Source organism: Leopardus geoffroyi, chromosome A1 (assembly GCF_018350155.1).
Source record: "Leopardus geoffroyi isolate Oge1 chromosome A1, O.geoffroyi_Oge1_pat1.0, whole genome shotgun sequence".
Classification (NCBI taxonomy): domain Eukaryota; kingdom Metazoa; phylum Chordata; class Mammalia; order Carnivora; family Felidae; genus Leopardus; species Leopardus geoffroyi.
In genome coordinates this window covers 100061103-100079011 of record NC_059326.1, presented here as the reverse complement: position 1 = coordinate 100079011, position 17909 = coordinate 100061103, and positions in this window count along the sequence as shown.

Here is a 17909-nt window from a genome sequence, read left to right as displayed (position 1 = left end):
CTATGGTGGAGATTCCCAATACATATTAGCATATTAAAGAGTCTCAGAGATCCTGCAGTAAAGAAATCAATTTGTCTGTGTTATCCAGTATTTCTCACATTTGTTTTGCCACAAAAGTTTTGTTTTTTGTTTTTTTTTTTTAAATAGCACTTGTTATTCTGTTAAGCCATTTATCTTGGACAACTCTGGCATGTGACATACTAAGTAATTACCAGTTCATAAAAATGAGATAATTTATTAATTAATTAAAACAAATTGAAGAGGGCATCTTTTGGGATGAGCACTGGGTGTTGTATGGAAACGAATTAGACAATAAATTTCATATAATAATAAAAAACAAAAACAAAAACAAAAAACAAATATATGATAGTGATAGTATTTGGACTGTGGAACACAGAAACACTTAAAACCCACAAATTCATTGCTTGCCTTGCTTTCTAAAAACCTAATGGTTAAATAGGATCCTTTCAGTTGAGATCATTATTTCAGTCTCTAAACCATGTTCTATTTTAGAAGGAAACATACATCTTTCCTATCTGTCCAATAATTTGAATGCTTTAGATACTCCTCATTAAAATCTCTCCTCTCCCAGATATCAGTTGTTTATAGCATTCAGGGCGAATTAGTCATTTTCTTCATGGTTCATTCATTTTGTATAGTTGAAATAATTTCATATGTGATAGCATCATTTAAGTAAATTTCAAGTAAATCTTAATATTTCTCAACAAGGACAGGGAAAAACAGGATTGGGAATGAATGACTTGGAAGGATATATGCATATATTTATAATTTGCTGCCAATAACTCGCTGCTTAACTATGGGTAACAGGCACCAAATCTGGAGAGAGAGAGAGAGAGAAAAGTCACAAACCAAAAGGTGAATGAACCGTCAATACAATGACCAAGAATACGGACTGTTAGAACACTGCTAGTTTTCAGTACCTTTACAGACCAAGTCAACCCAGCGGTCATGACAGCTGTATGTACCAAGGACTAAGGACAAATATAATGGTAGAGACGGGTCAGAAACAACTCCTTTTTGCAAACGATTCAAATAATATTGGATCTTCATTGCACTTATCTTTATTGAACGAATGCAGATATCTGGAGCCAATGTTACCAACGAGTTATTTGCAAACTAGTGAATTATACCACAGCAAACATCCAAGTCAACCATTTTTAGTTATTACAATGACATTATCTTTTTAGAGGGATGGTATTAGGAAAAAAAAAACAAACCTTTTATGAGAATCTATAGCTAGGGTGCTGCTGGAGGTAACATTCATGGATAAATAAACAATCTGGTAGTTGTGATCACTTCATTTTTGTTTTAGTGCCCTTTGGTTTCTGGTAACAGAAACAGATCTCCAACTTGCTTAGTCCAAAAAGGAATTCATAGGTTCATGTAACCAAAAAGAGGAAAAGCAAAGTTAGGGTTTGCTGAAGGAGCAGCTGTTATCAGGAAATCAAACACCATCAAGGCCACATTCTTACTGCCTGTTCTCTGTTTATTTATATGTCAACTTCAGGCTCTCGGTTTTAGTTTCTTCATGAGGATGGAAACCTTCTTGCCTACAGATACAAATCTGGGTGCACAACTACCTGGCTCGCTGATCAGAAAGAAAATATCAGTAACCTGTAGCTCAAGTTTGAAAATCTAGGGAAGGTATTTCCTAAGCTCAGACTCAGTCATGTGAATATTATGACAGGTCTAGGTTGAGTCAAGTGCTCTTTCTTATTCAATCACCAAAGTCAAGGATGAATCGTCAGGCAAGAGACCGGCTGCTCCCATCCAAGCACATGACTGCATTTTGGCTTTATGTGTGGGTGTGAAAGGAAAGGGAGGGAAAAGAAAATGATTGCTCCAGAGGCAGGGGTGAATTATTATGGGTACTGTCAATGAGAAGTTTACTGGGAGCCAGCAAGCCACCCTATTTACGTCTAACAAAAAGATTAACAAAATCAACATCTATATGGTCCAACTCATGACCTTTTCTTCCAGCTAGTCATTCAACTGGTTTCTGCGAAGACAATCCCATATTATCAGTATCTAAGGGCTGATTTTTCCTCCAGAAGGAAACAGTGCTGTCCTGCTCTCCCTTTCAATACTGCCCTTCCTCCCCTACTGGCAGGTGTAAACAACCTGTTCACTTTCACCCCACCTTCTGTGTTTCATGAAGTTTTAGTAGGACATTTCAGGAGGGAGGCTTATCCTTACAAGTGAGAAGACTTTAGTTCCTTCCTATCCAAACACAGTGGAGTTGCAAAAAGGAGGGTGGAGTCAAAGATAAAACAGGAAAAGAACAAGAGGAAAAGCCATTCTTTTAAGGTTTTGCTCCCCCAGGCGCTACCCATTTCCAATGACCCCTCTCCCATCCTTCTATTTTCTTGTTAATCATTGAGCATCAGTGAGAGGCTGTCTCTGGAAGCAGTACCTTGGGGAGAGGGCATTGCACTCTTTATTTCTATTAGTTACATTGTGCTTTTAACACATTTACAGTCCCTGTAGCATGGGTACAGTTCAGTGGTGGAAAAAGTCAGAGGGAAAACTCAGAAAAAAGCACGACAACATACCAGTGTTCTGGAATAACTGCAGTGGTATTGAGAGCCTTGGGTGAGAGTTACTAACAGTCAGCTATGCTCATCTATCTCTCAATATTCACCCCATTCATTCTTTTTAATCCAGGATATAGAAAAACTGACGTGTGGTTGATGCTGGAGAGGTGGGGGTGGTGCAAAGGTGTGACAACTCATCCCAGAGGTTTCTGAACCTGATTCCAAGAGCATCGGTGGTTCAGCTACATTTGCTTTGCAGATCAGAGATCTAAGGAGATGAGGTCAGAGGGATGGGAACAAAAACACACACATGGTGTGGCTTCTTCCCTAATTTAGGCAACCTGCTCTCTGGAAAATTCCCTACCAAGCCAAGATTGTGTCCAAGGTCCAGGCTGACCAGGGATGCTTTTTAGTCCACAGGGAGTTATCCTGTTATTGTTTCAGAGTTTGAGAAGGCTTATCAGGCGTGAGGCACACATAGCTTTATTCCCTACCCCCACCTCCCCAATTTTCTCAGGAGAATATTCTGTGGAAAAAAATGACATACTCTCCTTTTCTCTCTCCTCATGCACAGGATTTCACAATTTAGCTACAGGGGGTCCTCAGGGATTCTTTCTCAGTGATCAACAAGAGGCCAGTGTGAGTACTTTAACCTCAGACACTGGTCTCATTTGAAAATGCAAGGAAAAAAAAAAAAATCCAAGACTTGGACTTTACCCTATCAGAATATTTTGGACCTTTACTCAAAATCAGTATGTCCATACTGTTTTAATGGAAATCATTTAAGTTCGTTGCCATTAATAAAAAATACCCATTTCTCACAGTTCTCTAATATCATGAAAAATCGAGTTAGTATTCAAACTTCAAACACTGTCTCATGACTTGTTTCTTTCTTTTTTTTTTTTTTTTTTGAGTTGGTTTATTTAAATCAGGATCAAAGAAGGACCACACATTTAATTTGATTATAATCTGTTTTTAGTCTCTCTCTCTTTTTAAACATCTTTTTTTATCATTTTTCCTTTGTCTTGCTATTAATATGTATGAAAAAAATAGGAATTTTTTTTTTTTTTTTAATTTTTTTTTTTTCAACGTTTATTTATTTTTGGGACAGAGAGAGACAGAGCATGAACGGGGGAGGGGCAGAGAGAGAGGGAGACACAGAATCGGAAACAGGCTCCAGGCTCTGAGCCATCAGCCCAGAGCCCGACGCGGGGCTCGAACTCACGGACCGCGAGATCGTGACCTGGCTGAAGTCGGACGCTTAACCGACTGCGCCACCCAGGCGCCCCAAAAAATAGGAATTTTTATAGGATACCTATTCTCTCAGAATTTTCTACATTCTAGATTTTGTCGACTGTATCCTGGTGGTGTCATTTAATCCACTCCTTTGTTCTTTGTATATCCTATAAAAATTCTGGAGGAGTGACCAGATAGGGGCTGGGTTTGATCTGAGGGAGCAAGAAGACTTGACAGGTGGTAGTGTGCCCCACACAACTGCATCCCATGAGGAAGCCCAGGATGTCCCCGGCTGTCTATCTTTTTGTGATGGTAAGAATATCTGGGGATTCAGTGTTGTCTGATGCATCCACTGTAAAATTCCCCGCCATGTTTTCACACACTCATTTTAGCAGCCATTAATGATCACTGCTAGATCTATTATCAAATGACCAGAATCAGTGACTTTTTCTGAAGAGCTGAGAGAATTCCATAATGGCATGTATGGTCTCTCATTTGAAATGAACTACTTGTTCCTTTCATTAATGTACTTTATTAAATTAAATAACATTTAACATGAAACTTGATAACTGACCTTTTTTTCCCCCCTCCTTTTTGTAATTTGAGATAATTTTGGAACCTTATGAAAGACATTTAAGGTGCTGTGCTCTTTCACAAGCAAAGCCAAAACGTTGTTTTTGGAGCTGTTTTTATCGTGCGTGTGTATTTTTCCCCCATTATTGTCAAGTGTAATTTTAACCTTACACAAATGATCTGTTGATCTGAAATATCATGGGAAAACTTTGACCTAGAACATTTTCAAAGAGGTCAGTTACTGGAAATGCAAGAAAGCTAAGGACACTTGGCAAGGTGGATATATTACATGCTTTAAATCTCTACACAAGTCCATAGCTTTCTTCTTCCTCAGACTTTTCAGTTTTAAATTGGGTTTCTCAATTTCCTGTTAACTAAATCTCAAGAACCCTAACAACATTCAAGACCTGCCTTTATCTGGCCCCAATTCCCCACTTCATCGGTTGTATACCCTACCATTTATGTGCATTTCCCTTCTAGCCAAGCTAGACAAATGTCCATTCCCCTTACACCTCTTCTCTCTGCAAGAGTAAAGTACTTGTGCTCTGAACACGCAGGAGTTTTACTTCTCTACTGCTTAAGGTAAACACCTTCTTTATAGATTCACGTATATGCATGCTCTCTTACTAGACTTGCACTGGAAGTTACTCTTTCATGGTTAACACCTTGTGTTTCTGTGTGTGTGTGTGTGTGTGTGTGTGTTCTTGCTTTTAAAAGAAATGAGCACCTTGATAATCATGGTGTCCTTTGCCAAATGGTAGTGAGTTCTTGGTCCTAAGCTAGATGGATTGAAATATATTTTCTCCAAAAAATTTTAATTATAAGAAAAGTAACTAAAATATTGATAATGGTTAGAAGTGATTATTGGCAGCCAGATGAGTTTTGCAAGAATAGCTAACACTCACTGAGTGCTTGTCGAAGAACCCTACGTGCTATGTAGAGACTCCTATTTGCAAATGGGGCAGAACTACGTCTTAGTGTTTATTTTGTTCTGTTCAGAGTATTTCTTATCCTTTTTTCTCTCTCATTTACACTTAATGGGTCATTTCTCTACTCCCAATTCATATTCACTCAGCAGCCAAGATTCAAAACAAACCTTAGCCCTAAAGTGCCAGATGAGTTCTTTCAGGCACACTTGGGGGGCTGTTTTCTCTGTCCCCAAAAGAACAGATAAAACTGGAAAGGGAAAAAAGAGTCAGAGGGAGGGTAGAGCGGAAGTCAACACGGAGAAGGAAATAGTCAGAAGGAAGAAGAACAAAAAGTTTCAGAGGTTCAGGGACAAAATGAAAGATTTTCTGATTTTTCCCCTACGAATAACCTGTCACTCAGTAATCCTGGACAGCCGTGGGTTCCCCTGAAGAAAAGGAATAAGGGAACTTGGATCCTTCGTATGAAGATGAGGGCATTAAAACAACAAACCATACCAAACTCTTACTGTAACCACAGTCACATTGGAACTGAATAAAATACTATACATGAGGCAGTAGTAAAAACCAATATTAATTCTATTTCTTCCTTTCAAGTTAGCTGCACCTATCATATTTCTTTTATTCCAAACTGTACTGGCTTCAGCTTTCAATACAATGTTAAATAGAAATGTAGTAACAATATAATAATAGCCATCCTTGTTATGTTTCTAACTTTTAATATTTCTTCATTAAATACAATATTGCCTATCAGTCTAAGATACCTGTTTTCATGTTGATGAGTTATCCTCTATTCCTAAATTTTTAAGTGCTTTGCTTAGAAATGGGATAGATTAGTGAGTCTTCCAGTTTTTTACCGGGATGAAAAAATATTTTTTTATTGGTCTTACTGGAGTGATGTTTTTAATTAAATTCAATAACATTTGAATTGAATTAACCATGATAATGTTGAACAACTTTAAAAAATATAGAGAACTTGGTTTGCAGGTTTGACATTTTCACATCCACATTTATAGATGATTTGGCTCCTCTCAACGCCTCATAATTTTTGTTAGGTATCAAGATTAGCGAAGCTTCAGAAAAAACATGGCAGCATGATGTAGTTAACAACACAGGCTATCCAAGTTCACCTAGTATCCTGGCTTCAACCACTTACTTGCTATGTGACCTTCAACAAGTCACCTGACCGACAAAGATAGGGTGATAGAACAGAATGTAAATGCTCTAAACCTTATGGTTAAAATGGCACAATTAACTAAGGTTGAGAAGGGATGGGAAAGAAAAGATGCGTTTGCTACTTGTTTATATTTTCATAGTGTGGGTTAAAATATGTAATTTAAAGCTGATAAATATATCCATCTATCTATTCTGAGATTTATTAACATAAAGATAAACAAACCCTAAACTCATATCCAGCAGTGGAGGAAAGGATGCTGAAAGGAAGAAGAAATATATTAATGTAATCATTATTCAGAATAGACTATCAAAAGCAGGGGTCGAAATATAAGAACCAGTGGTTAACTCAGGCATACCACCACCTGTTTTGGCAGATAAAATTTAATGAAATACAGCCATTTGTTTACATATTATGTATGGCTGCTTTTGTGCTACAACAGCAAAGTCAGGTAGCTGTCAGAGATAAGCTCCAAAGTGGCCAAAAACGTTTGTTGACACCTGCTCTAAAGCAACAGAGTACTGAGTAGAGCATATAAAATTACGATTATAAAGATAGCCTCTATTAAAAGATACAAATATTTCATATTATCAAAGAATCACTGACACACAAAATTGCCTAAAAGGGATGACAATGTGATTGACAGCCATCTTCTCAATAGAAACTATGTCAGAAAACAAATGATATATTTTCATAGTAATGGAAGAAGATAACTAGCCAAGATTAGTTCCTCTACTAGACTATCTTTGAGAAAGAGATTAAAATAAAGACATTATTTTGACAGACAAAAAGTTAGAAAGCTTACTAGTGATAGATCCTCACTTGTACAAGGTTGAAAAATATGTACTTAAGAAAGTAGTTAGGGGCGCCTGGGTGGCGCAGTCGGTTAAGCGTCCGACTTCAGCCAGGTCATGATCTCGCGGTCCGTGAGTTCGAGCCCCGCGTCAGGCTCTGGGCTGATGGCTCAGAGCCTGGAGCCTGTTTCGGATTCTGTGTCTCCCTCTCTCTGCCCCTCCCCCGTTCATGCTCTGTCTCTCTCTGTCCCAAAAATAAATAAACGTTGGGAAAAGAAAAAAAAAAAAAAAGTAGTTAATAATACTAGAAATAACATTGGAAACGAAGAAAAATGATGAACAAAGAAAATGGTAAGAATGTGAAGAGATCTACATAAACACTGAATAAAACAATATTGATATTGTCTAATTCTAGCTAAAAATCAAAAGGCAGAGCTAAAATATTTGACACAAATACATGCAAGATAAAAAAAAGTGGACTAAATCTATGAGGCCCATGTGTCGTTCTGGTAGGCTTAATGAAATTAATTTAGATTTTAAGAAAAGATTCACTTTAAAAGTTAAAGAGTAGTTACCAAAAGAAATTCCAAAATAGCAGAGAAGGAAAATGGGGAAAACAAAACAAAACAAAACAAAACAAACAAAACAAAAACACACACATTTGAAAAGCAACTGAAAAACAGGAGAGAGAAAAACAGGAGCAGAGAAATCGTGATGTATCAGAGTCTGTGGGATATGGTGAAAAGAGCACAAAGAGAAAACTATGTATCTTACTTATGTACACCATTAATCTAGAAAGTATAAAGCAGATATGCAAAATAAGACAAAAGAATTGTGAAACTGAGTCAAAGAAGAAACCTCATTTAAGGTGCCATCAGAGGACAGAAGGGGGAGCTCTCACCCCCTTGGGTTCCCCACAGGAAGAAGCCTCCAGTACTGCTCCAGCAGGAGAGAGGAAGGATTTCTCCTCAACCAGCAACACATTCAGACAATAAGAAAGTACTGCAACTGAGTCAATGAGAAGCCATCACTCTCCTGAATTCTCACTTCCCTCCAATGGACTTGTGTTCAAAGTAGCGCCTCCCAATTTTCTCCTTTTCTCTATAAAGTAACATTCCTTTCCTTTGATCTCTGGACTTGCCTATGGTTTGCCATTGCTTGCATGTGCCGAAGTGCAATTCTTCTGCTGTTTCTAAAGAGAGCCAATTTATTGGTAAAATAACTGGCCATTCTATTTTTAAAGGCTGATGGTGAATTACCCCAAATGTGCAGAGGTCATTTTAAAAATCAGAGATTACACTGTTTAGCTCTGTAAATAAAATATGTCATGAATAAAATGGTTACTTAAAAAAATGTATATATAAATTGAGTTCAGGTGAAAATCTAAAAAAAAATAACATAGAAAACATAGGGAAAGTTGTCAAAATGCACCAGGCTGAAATATTTTTTTCAGACTTATTCTATCCACTAAAATCACATAGAACATTTTCATAAATGGCTTGAAAGGTGTTTGATAAAATTCAACATCTATTCTTGATTTACAAAAATACACCTAAGTAAGAGGAATGGTTCTTCACACCTTAAGACATATCTGCCTGCATCTAAACAGACAGCACCAGAAGTATTCCCATTAATGTCGGGAACAGAGAGGAGGTCCACTCTCAGAGCTATTATTTTATGTTGTCCTGGAAGTACCGGACATTCCAGTTGGGCAAGAGAAAGAGTGTTACAAAAACTAAGAGCAAGTAAATGATCACTATCTTAAAATGATATAATTCTGAGCCTGGAAAAATGGAAGCGAAATGATGGGATAACTATGATAAACGGTGAGAGTTCGATAAGGTGGCTGAGGAAACTAATGATATACAGAAATTCACAGTCTTCCCATACACCCACCATAACCAGTTAGAAGGTTAAAGAATTTACAACATGAATAAACCATTTATAACATGAATAAAATTTAAAACATGAGTAAAATCATACACTGTTTGGGAAAAAATCAAAGTCAAGAGACAAACGATAAGATGAATTTTGTTTTTTTGTTTTTGTTTCTGTTTTTGTTTTTTTTGCAAGTCACGATAGACAAAGGGCTTATTTCCCGAACATATGAAGAGCTCCTATAAGTCAGAAACAAAAATATTACCAGGCGCAAATAATTATGGCCAAAAAACAGGTCACAGAAATGAAGATTCAAATGGCTGTGCTAATTTCTCTGACTTCAAATTAATGACAATGGATGTCAAACGGGCTCCTAAGGCTGCCCAGAATTCATACTGGTTTCTGACTTCAGTTATTCTCATACTTTTCATAGATTAATTCATACCTTCTCCTCTATAATCAGACATTACCTTCTCTCCCATTTTCATTCCCCATTGTTACTGCCCAAGTCCAAGCCATCCTATCTCTTACTCAGGTTCCTCTAATAGATTCCTAACTGGGAGCTGCAGCTAGTCAATTACAGGAGTCATTAATAAACTGAGAAAACTTGTATACAGCCATGATTATTTATTCAAACTAGTATTTATTCATGTATTTATAGCATATGTATTCAAAAGGCAAATCTCTAACTGAGCACCTACTATATACTAAGCACTGGTCAAGTCTGGAACATGACAGAGAAGAAAACAAAGTCTTTGCACTCACAAAGGTGGGGAGGCTGACAGCTATATAAGCATAGCTTTAACGTGGTGGAAGTCAAAGAAGAAAAATCAAGTGAGGAGGATGGAATAACCAGTTGATGTTTTCAAAGGCAGGTCAGAGAAGCTCTCCCTGACAGAATGACATCTGAGCAGAGACCTGAAATACTGAGGGATGGACCAATCTCAAAGTGGAAAAAACAAATGCAAGCACCAAATAAAGTAAATCCTATGCATTAATTGTGCAATTATAGCACTTACAAAATCTTAAAAATTTGATAGGGCCTGAAAAACCTCTCCTTCTTCACAACTGGTGCCAACAATGAAAATACAAAATTCAGAACTAGTCCACATCTATTTAAGACACAAATAAGTTGGTTGTTGTTGGTATATGTGAGGACTATGAACTTTGGTCCATGATAGGCGGAGTTAAGCTAAACACTGAATTTTTATACCATGCTTAGTTTAAAAATAAACACAAATAACCTTCCTTCCTTCACTCACCCTCTAAGTTTTGGCTGTCTTTACTAAAAAACATCCTTTTAATTTAATCCTGAAAACAACATGGAGAATGACTTTCTTTCAAAACAAGTTTTCCCTTGAAGAGAAACACATGTTCAAAGTACAAACAACATTCCAGTGTCTGACTTAAGGCTACTTAATTTCTGCACGATGACGTCATACTTAGGCTACTGAACATGTTCCTGTATGTATCATTTCTTCTACAAGTCTAGAATTTAGGCCCATTCATGGAAACAGACCTATCATTTTATGCAACTAGAGAATAAAGAGAACCTGTGTACTTCCCAAGTCACAATTTCTCAGAGTAATCAAAATTAATATTCCAACATAATTTTTGAAAATAAAATTTACTAGCTACTTTTAAAATCTGTTTGTAAAGAAAAGGCCTAAGAAGAGCTAAGAAAATTTTAAGAAAAAAAGGTCAATGATTAAACCAGGGTATTGAGTATCTAGGGAAAATATAAAGCTATAATACTTTTTAAAATATTTATTGTAGTAATGCTTTTTTTGATTTTGATTTTTTTTTAAGTTTCTATTTAAATTGCAGTTATTTAACATGCAGTGTAATTATTAGTTTCAGGTGCAGAATTTAGTGATTCAACACTTACCTACGGTAACACCAGGCGCTCATCACAAGTGCACTCCTTAATCCCCATTGCCTATTTCACCCATCCCCCCACCCACCGCCCCCTTGGTAACCTTCAGTTTGTTCCCTCTAGTTAAGAATCTGTTTTTTGGTTTGTGTCTCTCTTTTTCCCCCTATGATCATTTGTCTTGTTTCTTAAATTCCACCTATGACTGAAATCATATGCTATTTGTCTTTCTCTAACTTATTTTGCTTAGCATAATACTCTCTAGCTCCATCCACGTCATTGCAAATGGCAAGATTTCATTCCTTTTTATGGGTGAGTAATATTCCGGTGTATATATACCACAAATTCTTTATCCATTCAGCTATAATAATTTAGGGTGTAATACTGGATCAGAGAGATAGATAAAAGAGAGCTAGGAGCTAGGAGCAGTTCTGTAATTATAAGGTGACATTTCAAATGAGTAGTGAAAGGGTGGCCCAACTACTCAAAAATAGAATTCATATTCATATTAGAAAAACAGAATAGTTAGATCACCACCACTTATTATCCATGTATCAAAATAACCCTAGCTGAGTAACAGATAAACATCCTACATCTCAATGACTTAACCAAATACTCACTCACTTCTTGCTCATATGAAGTTCAATAGGTGGCTGGATGAAGTTCAGGTTCTCTTCCATGCAGTCATGCAAAGATCCTGGCTGATGGAAACTTCATCTTCAAAAGCGATCCTGCAAGGGTGCCCAGGATGTCAGCACCCTGCTGGAAAACAAGGGAAGAAATGTGGAAGACTGCCTGGAACATTTTGTGGGGAGGTGAACATCATGTAATAATTTTTACCCACATTCCATTGGCCAACATTTGCCTCACTTCAAGGAGGCTGGCAAATGGAAGTTAGCCAGGTACCTAAGGAAAAGAAGTAGATGAAGTGAGCACTTAGGTTTGACACAGTACATCTTTCTGGTTACCAAATATCCTCTACCACAAGTGGAACACATTTCTTTCTTTCTTTTTCTTTTTTCAAGGGAGACAACCCAAAGTTCTATCCAGTTACTGCAAACAGCTTCAAGGGCAAGATCTCTGAATGATGGCATGGTTCTTTCCATCAGCTCTGGATATGGCTCCTTGATCTTCAGTGATACTTGCACCAACAACACAGTTACAGAAATGTCTTTACTGCCACCTGGCCCAACATACTATGATGAAACAAGGATAAATTTGTAATAAAAACTGCATCTGGTATAAGGTATAGCAGAGACACACAGAAGGCACTGGTCTATAGTAGTTACAAAAAACTTCCGGCAGGAATTTTTAGTTCCCCCTATTCCAGCATTAAGAACATATCCTTGATTTCAACTTGGCTACCTGGAAGGAGCTACTTGTTTAACATTCTTCATAGCTCTGAATCTACTCTTTAGCAGGTTTTTTGTCTATTAGCTCATTTGAGGTACATGATGGGGACTGACTCTCCTTGGAGGCCTTTAAAGTTTTGTAACCCTTATCTTCCCTGAGCAAGTGTAGGAGCCCTAAAATACTTTTAATGACAGAACATCCGAAAGCTGGTCAAGTCCAGGCTTGCAATTTTTTTTTTTTTTTGGCATTACAAATAAGCAGGTTATTGTTTTTGAGAGAAAGGGGATCTATTCAGCTGCATAAGCCCATAGCACTTTCAAAGCTCTTTCCTAAATATAATTCTCAAGGTTGACTTACTTTCCCCCTCCTCTGCCCCATCTTAAAGCTATCATCCTTAGGAGGAAATGCCACTGTTACTCAGATCTGTGCTGTAGCCAGAAGTCTTAATGGATTTTTGTGCATAATCTCTTGTCCTTTGGGACTAGAAGCAATGGCTTTTTCATCCTATTACTTTTTGTTTTTCTGTCCTTGCAAGCTAACAGGCTACTGTCACATCCCATCTCTTGTTTTCTATCACATTGATAAATGCAGGTCATAAAAGTCAACATTACATTTTCTAGCCTTTCCCTAAAGCTATGGGGTCAAGGGCTCAGGTTCAAATTCCAAGTAATTGTAAATGACCTTTCTAAAAACTGTTTTGTCATTGCATTACACAAACCTCATTTTCTAATACTGGATATTAGTTTTCGTCTTGTCTGTGGGGGCAATGCCATGTACAGTAATTTGGATTTATTTTTACAGTAGCATCCTCCTTCCACCACCCACTTCTGAGAATAATGATACTTGTTCTATCAAAATCTCTATCGAAATCTCTAATTTTCGCTGATTGAACACGATAGGTGTTTGTTATATAACTTAAATCCAATCGGCCTAAGTGGAGGAATAAGTGGAGGACTAGAATTCTCATAGCTACTTAGGTTCCTAGGCTGATGGCTATTCCTTCATTTTAAAAATGGTGTCTTCTAGGGTCTCGCTGGGAATTAACATCCAGCGGGTGGACACAAGAAGAGTGGAGGACAGAAGAGGAGTTTATGGGCTAGACCTGGAAGTGGTTTACAAAATTTCCACAGGCATTTCACTAAGAAATTCTTAAGTCACAGGACCTCAACCTAACTTCAAGTGATGCTGAGGAATACAGGTTGGTTGCGTACTAATTGATTTGATTAAGGAGCATACCAATCTATCAGAATACGTAGGGGTAAGTTCCAGACAAACTAAAGGCTAAATATAACATAAACCTATAAAAAGTACTAGAGGAAAAAAGACCTCTATTTACGTATGTTAATACATTTGCAGAATATGGGGATTCCATGGGCCTACACTGGGCACTCAGGATTCAGATGGGGAACAGAGTGGAGAAAAAGTTTTCATTGATGGTACAAGCCTGAAAGGAGAGGGTACTGCAGCAGGACACAAATGCCCACAAGGACTCTTGCTCCCTACTGAAAAAAGCTTGTCACTATAGGTCACTGTAAGGTCATCAGATACTGTCAAGAGGGCACAGGTAAAAACTCACCGTGGGTTGGGGAACGGTAAATGAAAAAGAAAGAAAAAAACCTGTATCTCTGGTAAGAGTAAGGAAGCTAATGTGTGCCCAGACTACGAGATAGATATCCTACAATGGGGTGGGGCAAAAAAAGTCTTCCAAACAAGACTCACCAAAGATGCAAGAAGAGTTTTGCTGCCACAAAGAGCTGCAGAATCAGTGGATCCACCCATAATCCTTTAACATATGAAAACCACAAAAAATTTCGAACATCAAGAACTCGAAGAATTCTTTCCATGAGTCCTTTCTTGAGGAATCTACTAGACAATAAACCCCATCCAAACAAAAAATGACTTGGAAAACTCTAGCACTTCATTGAAAATCTAAGATTAAAACTAATCTCAGAAGCAGAATAATGTTATACGATAATGCTCTATATCATGCATTGTAGGTTCCAATTAAGTAAAAATAATGCAACCAGAAATGGGAGGTGAATGGAGATGAGATGAGGGAAGTTAGAATAAGCTCATTAAAGGTAATTTAGACAGTGAAATGGAACATGGGCAACACAGTGAATAAAAAAATGTGACGATGGGCATTAAGAAAGGTGTAACCACTAGAACAGAAATATTAATCTTGCTAAACACAAAATTAATTTAAAAGAAAGTACAGTTTGAAGAGAAAGTAAAATAGTAAGTATGATAATTACAGTAGAAGATGACAGAATTGAAAGCAAACGTTATTTGCCTTATCAACAAATGTGCATGGGTTGAATTTGCCTATTAAGTGTTAAGATTTTGAGCTTAGCTCATGAAGACCTAACTATATACTGTACTGAAGAAACACACCTAAAACAGAATGATTCAGAAAGGCTAAAAATAAAGGGATGGACAAATGTATTCCAGGAAAATGGGAACACTAAAAAAGCAGGGATAGCAACACTGATGTCAGATCAAGTAGGAAGCAAACAATAGAGAAAGATTTTCTATGATTTCAAGCGCATATGCAAAAATGAAATAAAAGGAGAAACTGAAATATCTGACTACATACAGTAAGTGACAAAAAAAAAAAAAAACATGACAGCAAAGTAAATAACACAAAATCAGAAGAGTTAACAAACTGGGAAAAAATACTTGCAATACCCGTTAAGAGATAAAGGGCTAGTGTATGTAATATATAAATAAATCTTAAAAATTATGGGGAAAAGTCAAAAACAAAACTCACTAGTAGAAAAAAGGGCAAGACATGAAAAAAATTCACAAAACCTGATGTAGAAAGTGTTTAACAATTTTGAAAAAAGTATCCAACTATACCCATAAGAAAATACATAGTAAAACCACAATGGAGAAGTTGTGAAGAAACAGGCCTCTCTCTTGTACTGAAGCACAACCTTCATGTTGGAAAATTGGCAATTTTTAAACAAAACCACATATGCACTTACCTTCTGACATAACATTTCCACTCTAGGAATAAATCCCAAAGAGAGAACTCCAATAATATGAAAACATATACCGTTGTTTGTATTTTCTTTGCAATATTTTTTGTAACTGCAAGACAGGGAAAATAACTTGTACACCCAAACATAGATGAGTGGTTGAATAAATTGACAAGTCTACCTAATGGGGTACTAGAAAGTTTCTTTTTGTTGTTCTTTGTTTTAAATAAGGAAAATCTTTATGGACAAATTTGCAGTGATTTCCAGGATACATTTTAATTAATTATTTTATTTATTTTTATTTTAGAAAAAAGAGTGTGAGTAGGGGAGAGGGGCAGAGGGGGAGAGAGAATCTTAAGCAGGCTCTGTGCTCAGCGCCAAGCCCGACGTGGGGCTCAGTCCCACGACATTGGGATCATGACCTGAGCCTAAATCAAGAGTTGGAGGCTCAACGAACTGAGCTACCCAGCTATCCTTCAGGATATATTTTTAAATGAAAAAAGTAGTTTATAAAATCATCTAGGAGTGTTAACTTCTGCATTAAAAAAGGAGAAATAAATACATACACATTTATTCATCTGTGCAAAGAGAAACACAGAAAGGATACACCAGGGACTAATGAGATGGATTATCTAGAGGGGATGGGTGGGAATTGGGTAAAAAGAAAAGAAACAATTGGAAAGAGGAGTTGCCACCACCTCTCAGAGTATACCATTTTGTGCACCTCTGACTTATGGAACAATGTTCATGCTTCACACACATGAAGAAAAAATAAAGTAAAATTACCAAGGATGGGAGAAAAATCCTTTAAGGAAAATACATCAGAAACATGTGAACTAAAGTTCATTTCAAATGATGTACTTACTACATGGAAGGAAGGCATGGAAAATGCACTAACCCAGGTCACTTTTTACTATTACTCTAAAAATTAAATATAATTCACATACCATATATTCATTCTCTTAAAGCACACAATTCAGTGGATTTTTGTATATTCACAAAATTGTGCAACCAACACCACCATCCAATTACAGAACACATTCACTAATCCAAAAAAAAAAATGCCTCCATATCCATTAGCGGTCATTCAGTCACTACTCCTCCCTCCCCTAGCCCTTTGTAATCACTAATTTACTTTGGTCCCTATGGATTTACCTATTTTGGATATTTCATGTAAGTGGAACCATGTTTTTGTTTGGCTTCTTTCTTAACTCAATGTTTTCGAAGTTCATTCAAGTCAAGGTATATATCAATACTTCATTCCTTTCTATGGCTGAGTAGTATTCCCTGGTATATATATATATATACACATACTACTATTGTTATCCAGTCATCTGTTGATGGTTTTTGGGTTCTTTCTTTCTGGCTATTATGAATAATGTTTTATGAACATTCATGTTTTACTTTTTGTTTGAACATTTTTCAATTCTTTTAAGGTCTACAGCTATTAGTGAAAAGGCAGTTCACATGAGACTCTCATTATGCTTATGTTGGTACACTTGATGGTATTCCACACATCTTTGAATATCTGTTCATTGTCACTGTTTTTTTTTTTTTTTTTTAAATAGGAAAAAATTGACCAATCTTTAGCTTCACCAAATATTTCTTCTGCCTGCTCCAATCTGCTATTGGCCACTTATGTTGAATTTTCCGTATCATTTACTGTACTTTTCAATTCCTAATTTTTTTTTCTCTTATAATTTCTATCTCATTGTTGATATTCTCTATATGGTGAGACTGTGTTCTCAGATTTTATTTTAGTTTTCTAAACATTGTTTCCTTCGGTTCTTTGTACATCTTCTCAAAATGGTTTATTTAACGTCTTTGTTGAATAATTCTGAAGTCTGGGCCTCTTGGGGGGCAGTTTGTTTGCTTTTATTTCTCTGTATATGGGACATACTTTGTTTCTGCAGGTCTTCTAGTATTTTAGAAAACTGGTCATTTTAAGTAATATAATGGTGCAAATCTAAAAATCAGACATTCATCTCTCCCTAGGGCTTGTTGTTCCTGTTTTTTGTTGCCGTTTAGTGTACTTTTGTGAAACTGTCAACTCTGGATTCTTTGTTGCGTATGGCCACTGAAGTTTCTGCTTCATTAGTTTAGTGGTACACTAATAACTGGACAGAGATTTCCTTCAATGCCTGGAATCAACACTTCTCCAATTTTGCTGAGAGGCTCTGTGTGTGTGTACGGGGCACACCTTCAGCACTTAGCCAGGAAGTTGACAATTCCACCTGAGCCTTCATTTCCTGCTTGAGTAGAACCTCAAGGTCAGCTAGAAGTTAAGAGCTTAGCACCTTCTCAGCTCTTTCCTGAACACAGACACAGCCCTATGCATGCACATGACTTGCTTAATTCCAAGAAATGTCAAAACTTATCAAAGTCCCTAAGGATACTGAATTCTCCAGATTTCCTTTTAAGCTTTTTGATAAACGCATTTGCCTCAACTGTTATTCACTGCCTTAGGCAGATGTGATGTTAAACAATTACCTCTGATAGTTTTTGAAAAGTGACATCAGGAGAAAAGGCTTTTCACACTGAGCAAGTTCTTGGTCAAGACAGACTT